Source organism: Schistocerca americana, chromosome 4 (genome assembly GCF_021461395.2).
Source record: "Schistocerca americana isolate TAMUIC-IGC-003095 chromosome 4, iqSchAmer2.1, whole genome shotgun sequence".
In the NCBI taxonomy this organism is placed as follows: Eukaryota; Metazoa; Arthropoda; class Insecta; order Orthoptera; family Acrididae; genus Schistocerca; species Schistocerca americana.
Genome location: NC_060122.1, coordinates 603707582 through 603734054, shown reverse-complemented (window position 1 = coordinate 603734054; position 26473 = coordinate 603707582). Strand labels below are relative to the sequence as shown.

At 43.1% G+C, this 26473-nt stretch overlaps 1 pseudogene; it reads left to right on the top strand.

Moving 5' to 3' along the window:
* The first annotated feature begins 3706 nt into the window (after nucleotides 1-3706).
* LOC124613645 lies at nucleotides 3707-26027 on the top strand (annotated as a pseudogene).
* The last annotated feature ends 446 nt before the right edge of the window (nucleotides 26028-26473 follow it).

The following is a 26473-nucleotide window of genomic DNA, read 5'->3' as shown; positions in this document are numbered from 1 at the left end:
TATTGCGATGATCTCATTCTCTGCACAGACCTAAAGATCCGTCTCCTTGGTTGCCTTTTGGTCTTTCTCTAGAGCGTCCTCGTCCATATCCAGAATCTACTATGTAGGAATCAACATGGATTCCGGAAACAGCGATCGTGTGAGACCCAACTCGCTTTATTTGTTCATGAGACCCAGAAAATATTAGATACAGGCTCCCAGGTAGATGCTATTTTTCTTGACTTCCGGAAGGCGTTCGATACAGTTCCGCACTGTCACCTGATAAACAAAGTAAGAGCCTACGGAATATCAGACCAGCTGTGTGGCTGGATTGAAGAGTTTTTAGCAAACAGAACACAGCATGTTGTTATCAATGGAGAGACGTCTACAGACGTTAAAGTAACCTCTGGCGTGCCACAGGGGAGTGTTATGGGACCATTGCTTTTCACAATATATATAAATGATCTAGTAGATAGTGTCGGAAGTTCCATGCGGCTTTTCGCGGATGATGCTGTAGTATACAGAGAAGTTGCAGCATTAGACAATTGTAGCGAAATGCAGGAAGATCTGCAGCGGATAGGCACTTGGTGCAGGGAGTGGCAACTGACCCTTAACATAGACAAATGTAATGTATTGCGAATACATAGAAAGAAGGATCCTTTATTGTATGATTATATCATAGCGGAACAAACACTGGTAGCAGTTACTTCTGTAAAATATCTGGGAGTATGCGTGCGGAACGATTTGAAGTGGAATGATCATATAAAATTAATTGTTGATAAGGCGGGTACCAGGTTGAGATTCATTGGGAGAGTGCTTAGAAAATGCAGTCCATCAACAAAGAAGGTGGCTTACAAAACACTCGTTCGACCTATACTTGAGTATTGCTCATCAGTGTGGGATCCGTACCAGATCGGTCTGACGGAGGAGATAGAGAAGATCCAAAGAAGAGCGGCGCGTTTCGTCACAGGGTTATTTGGTAACCGTGATAGCGTTACGGAGATGTTTAATAAACTCAAGTGGCAGACTCTGCAAGAGAGGCGCTCTGCATCGCGGTGTAGATTGCTCGCCAGGTTTCGAGAGGTGCGTTTCTGGATGAGGTATCGAATATATTGCTTCCCCCTACTTATACCTCCCGAGGAGATCACGAATGTAAAATTAGAGAGATTAGAGCGCGCACGGAGGCTTTCAGACAGTCGTTCTTCCCGCGAACCATACGCGACTGGAACAGGAAGGGGAGGTAATGACAGTGGCACGTAGAGTGCCCTCCGCCACACACCGTTGGATGGCTTGCGGAGTGTAAATGTAGATGTAGATGTAGATATGTTTCCAACTGCCTTGCTACTTCGGTCCTAGTGATGAGGTGTCTCATGTAGTCATCTTGGGTATCATCTGATTAAATGGAAGCATTACGCCCAATTCTGTTTTGGCTTGGACACTGGAGCAGAAAGAAAATAATGGAGCTTATAATGTCTTGCGCCGCTGTGCTGTAGGGGAAATTTCAAATGGTTCAAATGGCTCTGAGCACTATGGGACTTAACATCGGTGGTCATCAGTCCCCCAGAACTTAGAACTACTTGAACCTAACTAACCTAAGTACATCACACACATCCATGCCCGAGGCAGGATTCGAACCTGCGAACGTAGCGGTCGCGCGGTTCTAGACTGAAGCGTCTAGAACCGCTTGTCCACACCGGCCGGCGTAGGGGGATGTCATCATCAGCAGTTTTGTATTCCAATCTCTCTGACACCAAAATGAACTGAAAGCATATATGCCAAAGTCTTGTTAAAGCGTTCTGTGAGGCCATTATTCTGTGGATGGTAGGAAGTTGTCATCCTGAGGGTGATGTCACAATGAGAAATTACCTATGAGACATATCTCGACTGGGAAATTTTCACACGATTAGAGATCAATACATGAAGTACTTCTGTTTCAAAATGATAACTTCTGCAATGAACTTGGCAGTTTCCAGGGTTTCGGTATTGGGTACAGCTTTACGAACAGCATAATTGGTGAAGTAGTCTGTGCATACTATTATCCATAGATTCCCATTTGTTGACTCTGAGCCTTCCCAAGAGATGGAATGCTAATGCTACAGGCAGAGTCGACACGAGACGCTCCGCAGGTAATTGTGGCAAGCATTTTGTTGTAACCGCAGGAAGAAGCCAAGTCTAATTGCAGTACCTTGAGAATAGTACGTAGGCAGAAGTTAAAGTTGTAGCGCTGGACGCCAGGCGTGGCCGAAGGGTCAGCCGAGGCGGCACTCAAACTGCTGGGCAGCTGGGTGCTTGATAAGAAAGTAAGCAGCCAGAAGATACAAACGAAGGTCTGTGCAGGGACTCATGATAAGCAATCAAGTAAGGAGTATAAATAGATGCATTCCTGGCTAGAGAGAGAGAGGTCTGGGAATGGAGAGAGAAAGAAAGAGGGCCCTTGGTGGGGACAGCGCTACGTCACGAGGAGCCAATGAAGGGCTCAGGACGCAGTGCTTGACCATATAGGAAGAGGCGCCTCTATCCCTCCACTCAGCCTCTGAAGAACAATAGCAACAACAATGCTTTAACGATACCAAATAAGGACAAGTTGCCTTCGACGCTACGTCATGCCAAGTGCTGGCGGGGTCGAAGGGGACACGCTAACAAAATCCGAGAGCACGCCGCTCTGAGGGTCTTGTCGGGTCTTGTCTGGTCGGGTCGAGTAGTTAGAGCGTGATAGCAGCAGCCGACATGGGCTGAGGGACGGGCTGTAAGCAGGCAGTCGGAGATAGTCGCTGGAGCGCGCCAGGGCGTAGCCGCGGGACTCTAACGTAGGGTGTTAGAAATATTGCAGAGCTTCTAGTAGGCAGTCGGAACGGTGGAGTCAGTCACCGTCTCAGTATTAGACTTGGCCTTCCTGTGAATGCAATCACCGCGCAGTTAGGGTGAGCTGTATTCATTTAGAATAAACTGCAATTTGTTAAAGTTATCAAGACTTTAATCCTACCCGCTTCCTAGCCTAGTACCTTCACACAATGGATTTCTACATCTAAGCCAGATCAAAAAGTCTCCCTCTCACTAAGGTCAACCGGCTAAATCCCATCCACGAACCGTGTCGCTCAATCCCTCGCAATACCCACGCTTGGGACGCGACATAAATAAAAACTTTTTGGTGCCAGGTGTGGGGTTATCACAAAGGCGCATAGGGAAATAGGAGGTAGGAGCCATTAGATTTTGCTACAGCGACTGTGGCAATTGGCAGGAAGTTGTGGCGACTCGCAACTTTCAGCATTTGTAGCACCAGTACGTCAGAGTCCAGAAAGGTAGTCCTCGCGGGTGCAGGGCAACGCAGGACAGCGGCAGCGCGACGAGGAGCGACGAGGCACGGAGGTACCTGAGCAGCCAGCGTTCGAGTCCGAGGGTCCGGGCCGAGCAGCAGCAGAAGCGGCAGCAGCCGTAGCAGCGGCAGCCGAGGAGAGCGACGGGGTCGGCACAGCCCAGCAGAGCGGCGGCCGGCGCATCGCAGCAGCGCGGAACAGCGCGGGCGCAGAGACAGCGCGGAGCAGCGCGGGACAACGCGGGCACAAAGAGAGCGCGGAGCAGCGCGGGACGACGCGGATCAACAGAGCAGACGGCGCACCACAAGAGAAGCGGTACTTGTAAAACTGTATTGTATTTTGTTGTGTAAAGTATTAACTTAGTTAAGATGCCCCTAACTAATGAAGTTGCGTCATCCTCCACTAATGGTAAGATGTCAGTGAAGGAGGCCGTATGCGTTGTGTCTAAAGTGTTCGAAGGGAACAAGAAGGATTTAAGGGAATTTATCGAAAATGTAGATCCAGATTTTGAATTAGTAAAGCCAGAGGAACACTAAACGTTATTGAAGTTCGTTAAAGCAAAGATAACCGGTGAGGCCAGGTCGAGGTTGCAGGTGCGTGAACACACAGGTACGTGGCAAGAGGTGAAACGCGTGTTAGAAGAAAACTATGCCAGCAAGCGTACTATAGACTACTACGCATGTAAAATTTTCCATGCCAGACAGGGACAAGGGGAACCAGTAGCAATGTGGGCAAGCAGAATAGATGAAATGCAGAGAGATTTTCGAGAAGCAGTAAACAGAGTTACGTCCAGAGAAAACTTGAAAGGTGCGATAGAACTAGTTGATTCCTTAGGAAGAGCGTGCTGTATACAGGGTTTAAGTAATGACAGAATACAAACAATAGTGAGAAGCAGAGGCGATGAAATTACGTTGGCAGCAGCAGTGGAGTTGGCACTGCAGGAGGAGAGTGCGATATTGTCCATGAAAGAGCCGGGACTAGCCCCGAGGGTAACGTACACTCGAAATAAAGAAGCTGTAAAAAACGCGAGAGAAAATAAAGAGTTGAAATGTTTCAATTGTGGGCTGAGAGGTCACATAACCAGCAAGTGTAGGAAAAGCAGGCCAGAGCATAGAGTACGAGCAATGACGGGTAGAGAGTTTACAAACTTTTGCTATGGGTGTGACAAGCCGGGTCACACAGACATGGAATGCCGGGTGCGGTTAAGAAAAGTTCACCCGATAGATGTAAGGGAATTCAGAGGAAATCACAGAGAAACCGATGGAGGGTTACGAGAGTGGAGATGTCCACAGTGTAATTTACCAGGGAACTGCGGAGTTCCGTGCACAAGAGTAAAAGATGTTGCGTGTTTTAAGTGTAAGCGGCAGGGCCACTACGCGAAAGATTGCCACGAAGGGCCCTGGCACGCCTGGAGAAAAGGCAGGGTGCCAGTATCGAGCAAAACAGGCAAGGTGGTACAGGGAAACTAAGAGGCGGCAAGGCCGCGCAGTCGGGCCTTGTTGCGATAGGTAAACCCACAGTGAGGGTAATCGACTGTGCAACAGAAAACGACGTGGTCATATTGTACTGCGTAGAACTAAAGAAGCAATTGAAACTACTAATAGACACAGGAGCACAATTGTGCTTGCTAAAGAGGACGAGTATTCCGGTAAAGAGTATGCTTGGAATCAATGAAACAGAAAAGCTTCGGTTAAAGGGTGTAACGAGTGAAGCCGTTAGCACAATAGGCACGGTAGAAATAAACTTAAGTATAGACGGATCTGAAAAAGTGAGACAGAAATTTCACGTGTACGGTAGAGGTCTAGACATTCCGTACGACGGACTGATAGGAAGAAATTTCTTAACAGAGCATAGAGTCAAGCTGGACTATGCGGGTAAAGTAATACGGGTAAAAGGGCGAGATATACCCTTAGTAGTAGAGGAAGAGCCAAAGGGACAAGATATAGAAGCAGATTCAGAAATAGGCGGGGAGATAGGGCCCCGGGAAGAAAGAATAATGTTGTTGAAAGTGGATGGAAAGGTACCACGGGGAATCGAAAGAGAAATGGTCATACCGAGGCAGGAGATTGCACAAGGGGTGCATGTACCTGAGTCCTTAGTAAAAGTGCGAAATGGGAGATGCATAGTAAGTGCATTGAACGTGTCAGAGGACAGAGTTCGACTAGGAAGTGTCAGATTAATAACGGAAGAACTAGAAAGAATAGCGAAAGTACGCGAAGTAAAATGTAGCACTGATGCAGTAGGTAAGACGGAAAGTCGTGCTAGTGTGTTGCGAAGGCAACTCAGAATGGATCATTTGAACGTCGAAGAAAAGAGCGCTCTAGCAGAGGTCTGCACGGAGTACGGAGATGTATTTCATCTACCAGGGGACAAACTGTCCTATACTTCTGCAGTGAAACATAGAATACCGATTGCGCCGGAACACGCGGGGAAGGTAGTGAACTCTAGACCGTACAGAATCCCTGGAGCGCAAAAGGAAGTGCTAAAAGAGCAAATAGAACAGATGGTGAAGGATGACATAATTGTCGAAAGCAAGAGCGCATGGAACGCACCGTTACTGTTAGTTCCAAAGAAGTTAGATGCCAGTGGCAAGCAGAAATGGAGAATCGTAGTGGACTACCGGCAATTAAATGACATCACGATAGGCGATGCATTTCCACTACCGAATATCTCCGATATCCTGGATCAATTAGGGCAAGCCAAGTACTTCTCGACGCTTGACCTCGCAAGCGGGTACCATCAAATATTGACGGACGAGAAGGACAGAGAGAAAACGGCATTCAGCTCAAACTATCAACATTACGAATACAAAAGAATGCCGATGGGACTGAAGGGAGCCCCAGGATGTTTCCAGAGACTGATGAACACAGTATTGGCAGGTTTGCAAGGTGTGAAATGTTTTGTCTATTTGGACGACATACTATGTTATGGGAAAAACCTGCAGGAGCATAACGAAAAACTACGGGAAATATTTGACAGATTGCGAGAGCACAATTTGAAGTTGCAACCAGACAAGTGTGAATTTCTGAGGAAGGAGGTAATCTTCCTACGTCATTGTATCACGGACAAGGGAATATCACCGGATATGGCAAAGGTGGAGAAGGTGAAGTTCTTCCAACAGCCGAGAACAACAAAAGAACTAAAAGGGTTTCTAGGATTGATAGGGTACTATCGACGTTTCATTGCAAACTTCAGCAAAATTGCGAAACCTTTCCATGAGCTCTTAAAGAAAGGAGTATAGTACCAATGGGGAGAACGACAAAAGAATGCGTTCGAGGAACTGAAAGAGAAATTAGTGAATCCGCCGTTACTTCAGTATCCTGACTTTACGAAACCATTTATAATCACAACGGATGCGAGTAACGCAGCGTTGGGCGCCGTGTTATCGCAAGGGAAAAAGATTGGCGAAGACTTGCCGATTGCATATGCATCCAGAGCACTGAACAAAGCAGAACTGAACTATAGTACAACGCAAAAGGAGTTGTTGGCAATAGTGTACGCGGTAAAGCAGTTTAGACCATACGTGTATGGGCGAAAATTCACAGTGGTGACAGACCATAAGCCACTAACATGGATATTTAGTGTGAAGGATCCGAGTTCGAGGCTCCTAAAGTGGAGACTGAAGCTCGAAGAGTACGACTACGAGGTAGTATATAAGCCAGGAAGGCTAAACAGTAATGCAGACGCGTTAAGCCGGATAAGGCAGGAAGGAAAGGAAGAGATAAGTTCAAAGCGAAATGTGGAGGCAGAAAGAACCTCAGCAGCACAAGCAAAGGCGGAACAGAGTTCCGTAAACGTGCGGCAAGCGCAAGTGTCAGGTGAGATAGACCAGGAAACAAATAGTAATGAAATTAGCCCCGAAGAAAAGGAAAGTATATTGAAGGAGATGCACGATATTCCCTTGGGAGGGCACCAGGGAATGCATAGGACATTCGAGAGGATAAAAGCGTACAAGCAGTGGCGCGGAATGAAGCGGGACATTGAAAATTATATTAGGAAGTGTCCATCATGTCAAAAGAACAAAAACACACAAAATGAAAACAAGGATGCCCTTAGAAATTACAGACTCAGCTGAAACAGTATTTGCAAAATGTGCAATGGATATAGTGGGTCCACTAGATGTATCTAGTACAGGGAAAAAGTACATGCTAACATTCCAAGACGATCTGAGCAAATTCACCGTAGCAGTCCCGATTGACAAGCAAGACGCTGAAACTGTAGCAGAAGCATTTGTAGAAAATATAGCACTAAGATATGGGATTCCATCAGTTTTGTTAACAGACTAAGGATCGAATTTTCTGAGTGACGTATTCAAAAGGGTATGTAAAGTGTTGAAGGTAAAACGTATAAACACTACAGCGTACCACCCTGAGTCAAATGGTGCTCTAGAAAGGAGTCATAGAACAATTGTAGAATATCTCAGACACTTTGTAACAGGAGATCAAAGTTCGTGGGACAAATGGGTGCCGTATGCAATTTTTGTGTTCAACACTACACCACACAGCAGCACAGGTTACACACCATTCGAGTTAATGTACGGAAGGAAGGTTTACATACCAGGAGTACTGCAGCAAGAAACATCACAGGTAAGTTACGATTATGATTCGTATGTCAATAAGCTAAGAGCAAGAATGCAGGAAGCCCATAGAGTGGCTAGGGATTCTATTATAAGAAGTAAGGTAATCAGTAAAGGACAGTATGATCTGAAACAGAACCCAAAGGAATACTGTACACTAGAATCAAATGAACAAATTCTAAGGACAGGCATGCAGAGACTAGAAAGGTTCATGAAAGAATATGTGAAGGAAACAGATATGGGTTTCAAACGAGTAGCAACTTTTGCCACTGTAACGGAACAAGTATTACAATTAGCGGCAGTGTTTGGCCAAATCGAAGAAGAGTACGAGAAATGATAAATGCCATTGTAAATGCTCAAAAGTTAAAATATATTAGAAGCGTCTTATGAAAAGGTGTAATCAATTTTAGTGTTTTGTCCATGTTTTATGAAACTGTACGTACTTGTAATTACCAATGTTGAATGAAAATGGTATTTTGTATCAATGTTTTAAAAATGTACCTTGATTGTAATTGTATCAATGATTTGAAAAAAAAGTGTATCTTGATAAATGTATGTATAAAATGATTGTATCTCACAAAGAACTTAATGGAATTAAGTGTATATGAAAGAAAAAGAAAACATATGAAGTGTTGATGTAACAAAAGAAAATGTAAGCAAATAAAATGAGAGAATCACAATTGACGCCACTCTGAGGAGTAACGCCAATTTCCCTGCCGGGGGAGGTGTTGTAACCGCAGGAACAAGCCAAGTCTAATTGCAGTACTTTGAGAATAGTACGTAGGAAGAAGTTAAAGTTGTAGCGCTGGACGCCAGGCGTGGCCGAAGGGTCAGCCGAGGCGGCACTCAAACTGTTGGGCAGCTGGGTGCTTGATAAGAAAGTAAACAGCCAGCAGATACAAACGAAGGTCTGTGCAGGGACTCATGATAAGCAATCAAGCAAGGAGTATAAATAGATGCATTCCTGGCTAGAGAGAGAGGTCTGGGAGTGGAGAGAGAAAGAAAGAGGGCCCTTGGTGGGGACAGCGCTACGTCATGAGGAGCCAATGAAGGGCTCAGGACGCAGTGCGTGACCATATAGGGAGAGGAGCCTCTATCCCTCCACTCAGCCTCTGAAGAACAATAGCAACAACAACGCTTTAACAATACCAAATAAGGACAAGTTGCCTTCGACGCTACGTCATGCCATGCACTGGCGGGGTCGAAGGGGAAACGCTAACAAAAACCGAGAGCACGCCGCTCTGAGGGTCGGGTCGAGTAGTTAGAGCGTGATAGCAGCAGCCGACATGGGCTGAGGGACGGGCTGTAGGCAGGCAGCCGGAGATAGTCGCTGGAGCGCGTCAGGGCGTAGCCGCGGGACTCTAACGTAGGGTGTTAGAAATATTGCAGAGCTTCTAGTAGGCAGTCGGAACGGTGGAGTCAGTCACAGTCTCTGTATTAGACTTGGCCTTCCTGTGAATGCAATCGCCGCGCAGTTAGGGTGAGCTGTATTCATTTAGAATAAACTGCAATTTGTTAAAGTTATCAAGACTTTAATTCTACCCGCTTCCTAGCCTAGTACCTTCTACATCTTAACCGGATCAAAAAGTCTCCCTCTCACTAAGGTAAACCGGCTAAATCCCATCCACGAACCGTGTCGCTCAATCCCTCGCAATACCCACGCTTGGGACGCGACAATTTGACTCGTTGGAATTCCTTTCAGTGGCTCACATAGCGTTTAATGGATCGGTAGAGACCTAGTCAATGATACCTATGACTTGTGTCTAGAGTCTTCAAGGAATGTTCCGGGGGATCAGAGGTAGGAGCGCTGTGGATATATCTTACGAATGCTGGCCATAGATGATTTGGGCGACAAGCAACCTTTTCTGCCCCCATTGGATCCTCGTTCCTTTTACACATAGATATGTTAATTAATTGCAGTCCTTTAGGTGGTTACTCATTCTTCAAGGCTTATATGGTTTTCAGCAGTGCTGGGACCTTCTATCTGTTCAGTAGCAATGTCACTTAATACAGCGATGACTGAGATTTCATTCACACTTTTGTTGATGCCAAAGTATGTCTTCAAAGACAGTCAGTGCCCTTACGTTTCCGTCCGTTTTTCTGTGCCACTGTGACGTCGTATTCCGAAGCTGCAGTGTCTATCTCACAGGTCGACCCAATGGAGCCCTCAGGTTAGGCAGGCAGCATAGAGAGTGGTAGTCCATCACAATGGGAAAGGTTTGCCAAATAAAAACGGCCAGAACTTGTTGCTGGCCCAAACATACGCGAAGCACACTTCTCTATCGGGTAGTTCTTATCAGACTTTAAGGACACCCTGGAAGCTTAGCTATCACCTTTTCAGAACCTTCTTGATATGTCCTGCCACACAACGATAGAGCTGGAAAAGGTGTTGACACCTCCTTCAGTACAAGGTAACATCATCCTTCTTCCCCTTTCCAGGAGAATTTGATATCTCCATGTATTAGATCCTGCAAGGGAGCGCCTTGGTACGGAGATCTTTTATGTGTAGCTGATAGTACAACCACATTCCGCGAGAACTCACAACACAGATGTTCTGAGGAGTCGGAAAATCTGTGATTGCCCGTATTTTCTTTGGATAAAAATGGATCGCATTGCAGTTCACTGGGTTTATAAAGATTTTTCTTTCTTGGATGATGAAGAGGCACATTTTTGGATTCAAGTGGAGACCTGCAGCCTGAACACACATAAACATAGTTGCTGAGGCAACTTCAATGCTCTTAAAATGTTTTAAGAAAGAGCAAAGTCACTGAGAGAACAAAGGCACTTTGTCCATCTGACGTACCGAAGCAAATTGTCCATCTCTGTTGAAATGTGGTTGCAGCGTTAAATAATAGTAACGTAATAACTTTTAACTCAACAGAGGCCTTCAGGAATTATGAATGTAGTCATTTCCCACTCACTCTGATCCGCCTCGATTTGGCAGTAGCCTTTCTGCATGTCCATAGTTGGGACATACCCTTTAAGAGTTAAAAAAGAGACGCATCACAAGGAATTATCCAAATGGAACAGATATCGGCAGATATGATATACGTGTACAAGCAAACAAATGATTAAAATTTCATAAAAACTGGATGATTTATTCAATAGAGCGAGATTCACAAATGGAGCAAGGGAAGGAAGCGCTCGTCCACCTCTGGCCCTTATACAAGCAGTTAATCTGCTTTGTACTGATAGATGTGGGTGCTGGATGTCCTGAGGGATGTTGTGCTGGTTCCTCTCCTATAGGCACGTCAGTTCGTCAACATCGTCAGCTGGTTGGGGGGCCTTGCCCATAATACTCAAAATGTTTTCAGTTGGGGAGAGAAGTGGTGAGCTTACTGGCAAGGTCAAGTTTTCTCAAGCACGAAGAAAAGCAGTAGAAAGTGATGCTTTGTGCGGGCAGCCATCATCTTGCTCAAATTTCAGCTCAGGCTGTTTTGTCACGATGGGCAAAAAAACAGGGGACAGAATATCGGCTACTTACTGATGTCCGGTAAGGGTGACAACTGAAGGGGTCCTGCTATGAAAAGAAATAGCACGCCAGACCATCGCTCCTGGTTATAGGGCTGAAGGCCAGGCGACATTTAAGTTGATGTCCCACCGCTGTCTGGGCGTCTCCAGATACCTCTTCGTCCTGGAAGTTCATTTACTCGACTATAATTGTCTTCAGTCATAACGCCAAGAAGGAGTTGTCCGGCATAAGCGAAAGTTGATAGACGTGTTTCTACATCTGCAGCAGCAATTTCACTAACACAACGAACTGCTACAAATCCGTTACTTCAAGGACAGCTCCAAACCAGACGAACTGTAGCATGCATTCCATCGACCCTGAACCACCGCCATTTTAGACTTCAGTAGCTTCAAGCAAGAATTCATAGGAGGGTAGGATGGAGGTCTGTTGTGTTTTCTGATGAAAGTGGGTTCTGCCTCGGAGCCAGTGATGGCCATATATTAGTTAGGAGGCCGTTTAAGAGCCTGCAGCCAACAACTTGCCGCTGTAGTTATGGTCCATAGTACGATTCGTATGAGCACTGTCATGATTCTCGCATGCATGCTGACCGCAAAATTGTACGTCAGTCTGGAGACTCGACCTGTTGCACTGCCATTCCATGGGGTGTTTTCCAACATAATAACACTCGTCCACATACCGCTATTGTAACCCAGCATACTCTACAGATTGTCGACATGTTGTCTTGGCCTGCCTAATCACCAGAACAATCGAGCTCATATGGGACATCATTGGACGACAACTTCAGTGTCATCCACAAACATCATTAACCGTCCATGTAATGACCGACCAAGTGCAGCAGGCATGGAACTCTGTTCAAGAAACTCACTTCCGTCACCTGTAGAACACAATGACAGTACTGGCATTCAATATTCTGGCAGTTACACACGTTAGTAACGTACCAGCATTTCACAATTGAAATGGCTTATCTCTCGATTAAATTAACCTCTTATCTTACAATGTGAAACACTTAAATATGTTGACGTGCTAACCTCTTCATCTCAGAGCAGCACTGGCAAACTACGTCCTCAATTACTTGCTGGATGTATTCCAATTTCTGCCTTCCTCTACAGTTTTTGCCCTCTACAGCTCCCTATGGTACCATGGAAGTCATTCTCTCTTGTCTTAACAGATGTCCTATCATCCTGTCTCTTCTCCTTATCAGTGTTTTCCGCATATTCCTTTCCTCTCCGATTCTGCGTTGAACCTCCTCATTCCTTACCTTATCTGTGCACTTAATTTTCAACATTCGTCTATATCACCACATCTCAAATGCTTCGATTCTCTTCTGTTCCGGTTTTCCCATAGTCTGTGTTTGACTACCATACAATGCATAAGGGAACAATTGACAGGAATGGGGGAAAGAAATACAGTAGAAGAAGAATGGGCAGCTTTGAGGGATGAAGTAGTGAAGGCAGCAGAGGATAAAGTAGGTAAAAACACGACGGCTAGTAGAAATCCTTGGTTAACACAAGAAATATTGAATTTAATTGATGAAAGGAGAAAATATAAAAATGCAATAAATGAAGCAGGCAAAAAGGAATACAAACGTCTCAAAAATGAGATCGACAGAAAGTGCAAAATGCCTAAGCAGGGATAGCTAGAGGACAAATGTAAGGATGTAGAGGCTTATCTCACTAGGGGTAAGATAGATACTGCCAATAGGAACATTGAAGAGACCTTTGGAGTCAAGAGAACCACTTGTATGAACATCAAGAGCTCAGATGGAAACCCAGTTCTAAACAAAGAAGGGAAAGGAGAAAGGTGGAAGGAGTATATAGAGGATCTATACAAGGGCGATGTACTTGAGGACAATATTATGGAAATGGAACAGGATGTAGATGAAGATGAAATGGGAGATACGATACTGCGTGAAGAGTTTGACAGGGCACTGAAAGACCTGAGTCGAAACAAGGCCCCGGGAGTAGACAACATTCCATTGGAACTACTGACGGCCTTGGGAGAGCCAGTCCTGACAAAACTCTACCATCTGGTGAGCAAGATGTATGAAACAGGCGAAATACCCTCAGACTTCAAGATGAATATAATAATTCCAATCCCAAAGAAAGCAGGTGCTGACAGATGTGAAAATTACCTAACAATCAGTTTAATAAGCCACAGCTGCAATACTAACACGAATTCCTTACAGACGAATGGAAAAACTAGTGGAAGCCGACCTCGGGGAAGATCAGTTTGGATTTCGTAGAAATACTGGAACACGTGAGGCAATACTGACCTTAAGACTTATCTTAGAAGAAAGATTAAGGAAAGGCAAACCTACGTTTTTAGCATTTGTAAACTTAGAGAAAGCTTTTGACAATGTTGACTGGAATACTCTCTTTCAAATTCTAAAGGTGGCAGGGTAAAATACAGGGAGCGAAAGGCTATTTACAATTTGTACAGAAGCCAGATAGCAGTTATAAGAGTCGAGGGGCATGAAAGGGAAGCAGTGGTTGGGAAGGGAGTAAGACAGGGTTGTAGCCTCTCCCCGGTGATATTCAATCTGTATATTGAGCAAGCAGTAAAGGAAACAAAAGAAAAATTCGGAGTAGCTATTAAAATCCATAGAGAAGAAATAAAAACTTTGAGGTTCGCCGATGACATTGTAATTCTGTCAGAGACAGCAAAGGACTTGGAAGAGTAGTTGAATGGAATGGACAGTGTCTTGAGAGGAGTATATAAGATGAACATCAACAAAAGGAAAACGAAGATAATGGAATGTAGTAGAATTAAGTCGAGTGATGCTGTGGGAATTAGATTAGGAAATGAGACACTTAAAGTAGTAATAGAGTTTTGCTATTTGGGGAGCAAAATAACTGATGATGGTCGAAGTAGAGAGGATATAAAATGTAGACTGGCAATGGCAAGGAAAGCGTTTCTGAAGAAGATAAATTTGTTAACATCGAGTATAGATTTAAGTGTCTGGAAGTCTTTTCTGAAAGTATTAGTATGGAGTGTAGCCATGTATGGAAGTGAAACATGGAGGATAAATAGTTTGGACAAGAAAAGAATAGAAGCTTTCGAAATGTTTTGCTACAGAAGAATGCTGAATATTAGATGGGTAGATCACATAACTAATGAGGAAGTATTGAATAGGATTGGGGAGAAGAGAAGTTTGTGGCACAACTTGACCAGAAGAAGGGATCGGTTTGTAGGACATGTTCTGAGGCATCAAGGGATCACCAATTTAGTATTGGAGGGCAGCGTGGAGGGTAAAAATCGTAGAGGGAGGCAAAGAGATGAATACACTAAGCAGATTCAGTAGGATGTAGGTTGCAGTAGGTACTGGGAGATGAAGAACCTTGCACAGGATACAGTAACATGGAGAGCTGCATCAAACCAGTCTGAGGACTGAAGACCACAACAACATCAACAATGCTGTACCCCAGATGTACATTCTCAGAAATTTCTTCCTCAAATTAAGGACGATATTTGATATTAGTAGACGTCTCTCGGCCAGGTACGCCTTTTTTGCTATAGCTAGCATGCTTTTGATGTCCTCATTGGTTATTTTACTGCCTAGTTAGCAGAATTCCTTAACTTCATCTACTTCATGACCATCAATCCTGTTGCTAAGTTTCTCGCTGTTCTCATTTCTACTACTTCTCATTACCTTCGTCTTTCTTCGATTCACTCTCAGTCCATACTGTGTACTCATTAGGCTGTTCATTCCGTTCAGCAGATCGTGTAAGTCTTCGTCACTTTCGCTCAGGATAGCAATGTCATCAGCGAATCGTATCATTGATATCATTTCACCTTGAATCTTAATTTCACTCCTCAACCTTTCTTTTATTTCCATCATTGCTTCCTCGATGTATAGATTGAACAGTAGAGGCGAAAGGCTACATCCTTGTCTTACACCCTTTTTAATACGAGCACTTCGTTCGTGGTCGTCCACTCCTATTATTCCCTCGTGGCTGTTGTAAATATTATGTATGACCCGTCTTTCCCTATAGCTTGTCCCTACACTTTTCAGAATTTTGAACATCTTGCACCATTTTACATTGTCGAATACTTTTTCCAGATCGACAAATCCCATGAACTTGTCTTGATTTTAGTCTCCCTTCCATAATTAACCGCAGCGTCACAATTGCCTCTCTCGTTCCTTAACTTTTCTAAAGCCAAACTGATCGTCATCTGTCGCATCCTCAATTTTCTTTTTCATTCTTCTGTATATTATTTTTGTAAGAAACATGTATGCTTAAGGTGTTAAGCTGATTGTGCCATAATTGCCGCAGTTGTCAGCTCTTGCAGTCTTCGAAATTGTGTGGATGATGCTTTACTGAAAGTCAGGTGTATGTCGCCAGACTAGTCCACGTGAATAGTCGTGTTGTTGCCACTTCCCCCAATGATTTTAGAAATTATGATGGAATGTTTTCTATTGCTTCCGTCTTATTTGATCTTAAGTCCTCCCAAACTCTTTTGAATTATGATTCTAATACTGGAACCCCTATCTCTTCTAAATCGACTCCTATCATATCAGACAGATCTTCCCCCTCATAGAGGCTTTCACTGTATTCTATCCACCTATCTGCTCTCTCCTCTACATTTGACAGTGGAATTGCCGTTGCACTCTTAATGTTACCACCCTTGCTTTTAATGTCACCGAAGGCTGTTTAGACTTTCCTGTATGATGCGTCAGTCCTTCCGACAATCATTTCCCTTTCGATGCTTCACGTATTTCCTGCAGCCATTTCGTCTTAGCTTCCCTGTACTTCCTATTTATTTAATTCCTCAGAGACTTGTATTTTTGTATACCTGAGTTTCCAGGAACATTTTTGTACTTCCTCCTTTCATCGATCAACTGAAATATTTCTTCTGTTACCCTCTTTCTACCTATGTTTTCTTTCCCAACTTTTGTGATGGCCCTTTTTAGAGATGTCCATTCCTCTTCAACTGTACTGCCTACTGAGCTATTCCTTATTGCTGTATCTATACCGTTAGAGAACTTCAACCGTATCTCGCCATGCCTTAGTACTTCCGTGTCCCACTTCTATGAGTATTGATTCTTCCTGACTAATGTCTTAAACTTCAGCCTACTTTTCATCACTACTATATTGTGATCTGAGTCTGTATCTGTTCCTGGGTACGCCTTACGATCCAGTATCTGATTTCGGAATTCTGTCTGACCATAATGTAATCTAACTGAAATCTTCCCGTATCACCCGGCCTTTCCCAAGTATACCTTCTCCTCTTGTGATTCATGAACGGAGTATTCACTATTACTAGCTGAAACTTGTTACAGAACTCAATTAGTCTTTCTCTTCTCTCATTCCTTGTCCCAAGCCTATATTCTCCTGTAACCTTTTCTTCTACTGATACCCCTACAACTGCATTCCAGTCCGCCATGACTATTGGATTTTCATCCCCCATTACATACAGTATTACCCTTTCAATACCCTCGTATCCTTTCTCTATCTCTTCATCTTCAGCTTGCGACGTCGGCACGTATACCTGAACTATTGTTGTCGGTGTTGGTTTGCTGTAGATTCTGATAAGAACGATCCTGTCACTGAACTGTTCACAGAAACACATTCCCTGCCCTACCTTCCTATTCATAACGAATCCTACTCCTGTTACAGTGCAGCAGAAACAATGAAAAGACGAGGAATAAATTTAAAAAATTGTAACTAATTTCTGGCCCTATGATTAACTCACGTGTTATGGATGGCCGTAGCACGTTAAGAATCTATCATAAATTGTCCTTGGTAAAGGCTTGAAATTGTGGTTGCTGAAGAAAGGTACACATAATTGGTAAAAGGTTTCCTTTAACAGTGTATGTTCATAGTATTACTCTGAATTGCTCTCATATTAATCCAGCATACAGATTTGCACTGCATCATATGTTCTTTGAACTAGAAAGACGATGTATATTCCGTGTATGTGTTTATTTCAATGCATGAAAAGTAAAGCATTTAACGGCAACGCAATCTGAAAACGCAGGCGGCGACCACTGAGAAAGCGCGACAGAGTAGACAACATTTATGTTTCTGTAATTTCAAATAAATCTACAAGCTGCTGAAAGCATAATCTCTTAAAATACGTAGTGGAGATATCTAGTTCGATTGCTTCACGTTTCCAAGGGACGGAAAATATAGTTGCGTACTTTCCTTAGGCTAACACTTTTCTGCACACTAGACTCGCATTCGGGAGGGCGACGATTCAATCCCTCGTCCGGTCATCCTGATTTAGGTTTTCCGTGATTTCTCTAAATCGCTCCAGGGAAATGCCGGGATGGTTCCTTTCAAAGGGCACGGCCGACTTCCTTCCCTAATCCGATGAGACCGATGACCTCGCTGTTTGGTTCCTTCCCCCAAACAACCCAACCCAACCCTAACACTTTTCTGGTGATCAGGACTAACACTCATCGATTTCAGACATTATTCACTTTGTGATTATGTCGTCTTCGATCTGTTGTCTGGTGTAACATTGCTATTGACGTTAGTCGGTCCTATGAAAGCCTCGTCATCTCTGAGACCTACTGAAATCTACATTCACTTTATCTGCTTATTATATTCAAGCCTTTTTCCCCAATTTTTAACTCCCTTACCTCCTCCCCACCTCTATTCAAAAACTTCTTTCTAACATCAAATTGACGATGGATTGACGCATCCTATCAGCTGATATCTCCCTTTAGTCACATTTATCTCTTCATTTTTTACCTAAATAACCCAATAAAGCTTTAACCTTACTCTGTAGCACAACATATGAAAAGCTCCTTATTCTCTACATGTCTGAACTGATCGTCGTCCATGTTTTGAGGCGTAGCGTCTTCTATCGCGCCTATGTGCATTGGACGTTAGCGAGGAGACAGATAAGGACAATTGGTTATGGATCTAACATGACAGATGTGCACTCAGATCCAGCAGCTGTTTCCAGTAGTTACGGATATGGTCTATTTAAAGAGGAAGTTTTTTTGATATTTGTGGGTTAAAGGCTGTTAGCCCAATGTCGTGATTGCTCTGATGTAAAAGACGTGAGATTCCACTGTTTAATAATGAAATCGTATTGGCTATGATGTATGTCAGCCAGAGGACAGTATGTTCGCATGTATTTTGCGAGCTAAAGAATTGGTTTGTGAAGTCTATAGGAAGTATGGAGCTGAGCCTTTATCATGTTTGGATTCGTGTTTTAGGGGCTCTCATTAAACGTGATTAATTTTGTGAAATAATGAATTAAACGTGACCGTTAAGTGCCCCAAAGTGAACACGAACGAGTGAAGAAGACGAGCACGCCGAATTCCGATTTTTATGTGTAAATTGACTGACATCCGCGGGGCATATTGCGCAATTCGAAACCGAGAACTGAACGTTCACGGAGATCGATTTCGATAACATTAGAACAAGCGTTCTGTCACAATCTGTTTTGTAACCTCTCTGGTAACAGGGTCGATCAAATACCAAATACTAGAGGCTGGCTATTACGAATGACTGTGATCGCGCTTGTGTGTGTGTATGTGTGTGCGTGTGTGTGTGCATTTGTGTGTGTGCGTCGAAACTGTACCTTGAAATTAGCACGGGTTTGTCGATGGTTTTGTATGAAATAAGTAAGAATACATTGACGTCTGCACTCATAAACTATCATTTAAAAGCTCAGTTAACCTGAAGTAGGAAATATTTAATGCCACCCGTATATACTATTAGTGCTGCTGTTCTATTACATATTGTCAAATAGAACAACATTGATTCTTTCCTAACAGAGAAGGCGTCTTTTCGAGCTGCAAAAGACGAAATCACTCAAGGTGACAGCACATTTGTGTAGGACCAGTAGTAAAATAGCGCAGCTGCAGTTTCACTGCAGTACAAGGGTACACTCCTGATAAATACCTTTAGAAAAACTTTTTAACACTTAAATTTATATTTTATTTTAATATACTTCTTTCTTTCCGTTACACTTTTACTGCATTTGCTAGTCGACATTTTATATCCTTCGGCCAATGCCAGTTACTTCGCTGGTCAAATAACAAAACTCGACTGCTACTTTTAGTCTATCATTTTAACCTAATTCCCTAAGCATCGCGCTATTAAATGCCACGCACGTAAAATCTGATTACGTCGCACAGAGATGAAGCGCCTGGAATGTTAGTCTGAAGTGTGGCACTGATGCACACATGTGTGGAAATCACAGCCACAATTTTCCCGTGGAAAACCATGCGTGTTTATTGCGTCAGACGCGAGGCTGTATTCTTCCTGCAGCTGAAACGATAACAGAGAGCGGAGAGGTGTGGCTAGCTTCCAAAGCGGCGTAGCGTGCCAGAGGATGACAGATTTATCGTCACATGTCTGTTGTATAGAAGGGGACTTCGCACGTCAGGTCCGCGAATGCTGGAACGGGAAAAGCGATTCTGAAACGGGCGTGCGTCACTGCGACTCAATCCGCAATCTGGACAGCTTCGCATCCCTACTCTGATACCATCAAACGAAAAATGCGATCAGCCACATACGAAAAATCTTGTGTTCTGAGAGACGTGACTCATAATTCGATAAACGCCGTTTTTAGAGACTGACTCACTAAAAGACGTCTGCGTTCGCAGGACATTTACTAGAAACTGAACACCAACCGCCGACCGTAGAATGTCTGAAATATTGCACCAAACTCTAAACAGGCAATAGCTAAAGCTCTTTAGGGAAAATGAGACAGTAAAACATTCGCTCACACATATAGTGTTAGTCCTTAATGGTCAGCTGATTACCAGACACTAAAACCTTTACAATACTATGCAATCAATTTTTAATATGTACATCTTAGTTGCACCATGTTATAATTAGCCGTACAGAGCCCTATACACGTAACTTAAGAAGCGTGCGCAACAATTTTTTATTAATATTTTGTCCACGTTTTTACTGCTGAGTGACATTTCACCTTCGTGTTGTGCCTTGTAAAAATTTTACGCAAAATAACTATAGTAGCTCAACAACGAAGCAGGTATCGCATTACATTTTGTTTTACTATCCTCCACTGTTTTACTACCCTCCACTGTTTTATTTTACTGGTAGCACTATTGTACGTAAACTCTTAATCTGTTTGTGCAGCGGTGAACTCTAGTGTGAAGTACACGTTAATTTTAGCCTACCAAGTGAAGTGGAACTAATTTTGTAACGTGACATTATAATTACACTCATACTAAAATAATGCGCGATGTTACGCCGCAGTGCAAGCACTGAAAATGAGCGCAGAAACCGTCTTCGTTACGGCTTCCAGCTATTGGGATTAAACTTGATGAAGAGAAAGAGAAGGGATTTATTGAGCCGTAGAAGAAGGCAACAGAACGTGCAGCCAAATGTTAAAGTTGGGCAACAGGATGATTTGCAAGTTACAGAAGGAGGTACACGTAACCGAGTAGAGTTCAAAAATGTTCAAATGTGTGTGAAATCTTATGGGACTGCTAAGGTCATCAGTCCCTAAGCTTACACACTACTGAACCCAGGACAAACACACACACCCATGCCCGAGGGAGGACTCGAACCTCCGCCGCGACCCCGAGTAGAGTGAACTGGAGCCTCTACACCAAAGAAAGAGAAGCAAGTTGCTCACAGTAAGTATTCCATTGACGATATGGATAAATGTATTATCAGGGAGTAATTTATATGCTATTAGGAACAATATAAACAAATACCAACTTTACGGAAACCACACAGTTTCTGCTGCACAGAACTGAACTTCAAGGCTAGCATGAAAACTCTTGGACAAACTGTTCTGTCTATGGGATTAAGTTTTAAAAGGCGCCAAAATAAACGTGTTATTCTATGCAAACGAAACGACATTGTTGCAAAACCGTGATAGAGTACTGGGTTTTTACGGAAGAACGAAGCATCAGAATCAAAGAGGCCAGTGGTTTACTTAGATGAAATATGGGTTCACATACATTACACCGTCAATAAATGTTGCCTGATTGACAGTGTGTGAGGAGTATCGTCGGATGAAAGTGACGATCAGCGTTTGTTTGCATGCTGACAGTGTCAAGGGTTTCGTTAGAGTTTCACTTCTCATATATGACCCAAAAACCAGAATGTCGGACTATCACTCAGAAATGGACCATGAGGTCTTTTTATTTGAGAAGAATCACAGTTTATCTTTTTTGACGAAACAAAAACATAAGTGCAGAAATATTTTCTAAACTAACAAAACGAAATTAATTAGTGGCAACCTCATAATCCGTCGTAGCAGGCTGATTTGTAAATCATGAATACCGATTTTCTCCTAGTGGCAAACGCTTTCGTCAGCAATCATTTGCTGGAGGAAAAACTTGCGGTAATTCACAACGGGGAGGAGTGGAATCGACTTTTCCAAACCATCAATAAGATGGTGGGCAAACAAGGAAGTTCATAAGGTGTCGGCTGTGATTTTAATATTTTGTAGCGTGGAATGATCTGATTGTACACTAGTGATCCTAAACTGTATGTCTCGATAAAAGTAGGCAAAAATGTTCTCTGCCCTCAGTCACACTTTAATCATTGACTCGTATTGTTTTTTTACCATTAAAAACTGATGATGGTGTCACACCCAGTAGGTACAATGGCCACACTGTGGTTAATTTAAGGGTGAGGAATTTCTTTCCTGAAAACATGTAAAACAATTTTCTTAACCTAATGCAAAGTAAACAAGCAGCTCAGAAACAAGCAGCACACTATGGCCGCAAGGAGACAAACGAAATGTTGAGCCATATCTCTTGTGCTTCGAAAACTGTTGCCTGATGCATCTGGAAAGGACCTGGCGGAGCTCGAATTAAAAAATTAAATGAAATGCTTTGGATTTATTGATAGCTACTTTTACAGGAAGGATATCTGAATTGCGAAACAAGCAATATCCTTAAATTCTATTAGTCCTAACGAAATGAAGACCTGACAATACCTCAGGAGACAAAATGAGCAGCATGGGGGGTGCCTCTGTGTGAACAAGGCAAAGGATTTTTTTAAGCGTGTGGGTGATCCGACATGTTGCAACAGAGATAAGCTTTACTGAGGGCAGAGAACAGAAGAGAAAGTTGCTATTAATCATTCACAGAGATTCGCAGTGCTGATAAATTTACAGTTTCGTTAACCAAAAAGAGCAGAGCGACAGAAAAATGGGTATGAGTTACAGTTATTGAAGCAAGAGAACGTACGTACTGGTCTACCTATAACAGTGCAGCGGAAACAATTTAACCTACGATACATGTGGCAAATATTCTAGCAACTAGGAAAGATTTTGGTACATAGAATTGTGGGTACAAACAAGCTCAGATGGTGACCGAACCAGGGGTACGCCGTTAGGAAGTAGCGTCTGACCGTCACTGTCTCACCGTGCAGCTGCACGGCGTGTCTCCAAATGCCCAGGGCACCTCCAGGACATCCGGACTGCACCTTGCTCCGTCTACAACTGCCCACTGTTCGGGCCTAGCTTTCGGGGGTAACACAGCGGCACAATGGGCTCGTGTCAAAAACCGTGCCCTACGGATCCCTTGTTCGTCCGGTTTAACTGACAGATTACCGAGGAAGAACTCGAAGCTTCTACTGTGAATGTCGAGCAACCAATGAAAACACTCGCTCGCGAATTCGGTGGGAAATATCGCTCACGAACGAGCTCCAAGTCACGAACACCAAGACAGAGGGGCTACGGTCCTCTGCCACCATTTCTCTCCTTGTTATTCGGTTCCCAATGATATTATCCTGTGCATTCAAACGATTGAGCCCTCCTTTTCTAAGATCGGAGAGAGCAGAAAAGTACCTTTGCCCACTGCCAAACTAACAAAAATATGTTTGACCACTTCCTATACACAATGCTCCGAGTCGAATATGATGAAGATGTCATATAAGAATAACAAAGCTGTACCTAGTTGATAGAATAAACTTTACTGAAAGATGTACTCAAGTAAATCATCGAACTGATTCTCCTAAGAGATTTCTGCAGGGACTCATCACTTGCATAAAATGATGAGGAACAAAGAAATTTGGGTCCGAAAAGGCATCAAAAAATTGCCTAAACCGAGGCAATGGACGCCGTATTGACCATAAGTCGTCCAGTTCAACAAATGGTATCACTTAGCGTATACTAAACTCAGCTGGCGAAATAAAAGTTGGCTCTTTTTTATTTGTAGTGCATATGAGTCTCTCAATAATCACGAATTCAAAAGACTACATGTTTCGCAACAAATATAGTGCTAATGTCTAGTCACAGACATAGTAAACATGGGAAATAAAAAGAAAGAATTTTGCACGAAAATACTTGAGTTAAAGGAGATAGAATATTGGCGTACAACATCATAAAGTGTAGGACTGTGTCCAGTATTGAAATGTTGTTCAGGCACATTGAAAGTTGTGCTATGTGTAAATAAAACAACGAAAACACACTCATATGAATAATATTACATCTAATAAACACACAAAGCTGGCTATTGAAAGATAGACACGTATAAAAATGAGCAAAAATGACATTGAAATAGATAAAGCATTGTCTAAGAACGTACAAATCCAGTGATAATGGCTAGACGCTGATAACTGATCGCATTTGCCTTAGTCTGCCTCCAAAATGGAAAAGACTATAGTATGTGCGTGGCTGCAAACTTTTCTTTCTGTTGCATGACTGACTGTTGCCGGAGGAGAGGAGCAAGAATTAGTAATCTGAAGACATACTGTGAGAGGAGTCATAATGGAAAAAGAAACGGATTTTATTTAGCACACATTTTACTGTCAGAGGAAGCTGCAACAAGCCGTAATAAGTTCAGTACACCATCGTTACATGCTTGTATTTTCCGTTGTTAAGACTTTTCGGACAGTGCTTGAAGCAGTTCATGACTCACTTATATACATACCCCATTTTTTTTTGCAAATGTTCGCTATTCGTAAGTCTCATTATCGCGAATAATCGCTGCAACCTGGCTGGGACTACACAGTTCCATCTTCTCACTCTGGAAAGGAAATGTGTCTCTCTCTCTCCCCCCTCTCCCCCCCCCCGTTATTGTTTTCATTAAGGTTTTTAGCGAAGTTACGCTGAAATCATAAAACGAAAAGCAAAATATTTGGTGCACCACAGGAGCGATCGGAGCAGCCGGAAATAGAGAGACATAATGAGTTTAAGAAAGCATTCCTTGCCAAATTGGTTGGGATGCGTGCAGGAGGGACTCGTAAAGAAAGTTTTTAGGTCTGTGATCTATTACCTGAAGCAAGGTAGTGTCCAATAGTATTTCGAGAGGTAAACTGGGAAAACACGCTACTGCGATGAGCCTACGGCAAACAAGAATTTGCTGCGAATATTGAAGTCCGAGTTACCTATCAATATCCGTGAAATGCTAATTAACGATCTAGACAACAACCTGGAAAACATCCTGTCAGTCTGGAATACTTCACGAATAACGGTGGCAGCAATGGAGCTCGATCTCCATATTCCAACGGCTGCAACTACCATCACATTCGCCGCACTGAGCCATGTGGTAATGGTGTAGTGCACCATATTCTGGAGCTGAAAACCGTAAAAGACATACAGATACAGGATCGTCACATTTCAAACAGTGCCAGAGAAATAGAAATTATCATTTTAATCTAGTGTACATTTTAACTGAAAAACAGCAATAACCATTTTGATCTGGGGTATATCACCAAACGGAATCAGCTGAACACCAGTAACTGGCCTCACTATGGCAACCCAATTTTGGGAAACCACTACCGAATCAACACAATAACAATACTGTTAGGCCCCTACTGGCCTCAGGGCTTTCTCCTAATTGGGAATCCCCATAAAGTCATGCAGTACATGTAGTTGAGGTGAGGAGGGTGGAATGTGAGAACTTATTCACATGAATAGCTTCACCTGATGACGTGCAGTGAGAACGATGACATTAGGGAAGAACTTTGAAATGACCACGAATCATGCAAAGAACCAAATGAAGATCCAGTGTATGCAGCAGGGAAAGCTGTAGTGAGTAGAGTACCTAAAACAGCAGTGATCGACGTAGGTGGGAATATAAACGTGAAGGTGAGTAATTTTTTCTAGAGAATAGGCGACACAATACATTTTCCAACATTGCCAATCGAAATTTATATATTGTTTGGTGCAATTGGTGCTAAAGGATAACGAATGAAGACGCAGGCACAGATAAAATTTGAGTTTGAGGGTGGAGCAACCAGATGGACGTTCCTTATAGTCAAATGCCTTCAGTGGACTGTTTGATCAGGATGGATTTCCTGTGAGAAGGGAAAGTTAGAATCGACATTCCCAATGGCTAATGCCATTTGGTAGAAGGTAGTAGGAGTATAGTTTAGAATTTGATATGAACTAGGTCACGACATGGCAAAAATGGCTCTGAGCACTATGGGACTTAACATCTATGGTCATCAGTCCCCTAGAACTTAGAACTACTTAAACCTAACTAACCTAAGGACATCACACAACACCCAGCCATCACGAGGCAGAGAAAATCCCTGACCCCGCCGGGAATCGAACCCGGGAACCCGGGCGTGGGAAGCGAGAACGCTACCGCACGACCACGAGATGCGGGCCACGACATGGCAGATACTGAAGAAAAGTAAAAGTAAATATGTTAAAATTTAAAGTGCTGTGTATTCAGACCGACCAGGTCCACTTACATGATGCACCAGTATTGCAGAATTCAGAGGATGTCCAGAGTACAATAACCTGCTTCCAGCTAAGTAAGATTTGTAAGAAGCAGACCTGAAGCATTGGAAGAATAGTTACAAAAATGCCATGGGATACGATAACTAACCATCACTGACCAGATGACTGACTGACTGAGCAATCACGGAAGTATACGATGATTATTTTTGCAGGCTGATCATACCAGTTCAGAGTATTACCGTTTCTGAATGTAAGCTCAAAAGTATGTGTAACAGCTCTAGATTCAATACTTAGACCAGAGCTGTTAGCCAGGTCATGCTCTACGAAGATGGCTTGTTAATAGCCACTTAAATGTGGAAAGAATATATTCATTTGCTAGAAAAGTACTACAGACGATCTCAAATAGTGAGGTAATAGCCAATCTAGACAAAGTTTGGTTAATATAAAATTAATTTTCTTAGGCACATTATTTCAGATTATGGAATCAATATAGACGCAGGAAAATAAAATCCAATGAAAATTTTCCACCTGCCAGTGAAAAAAAAA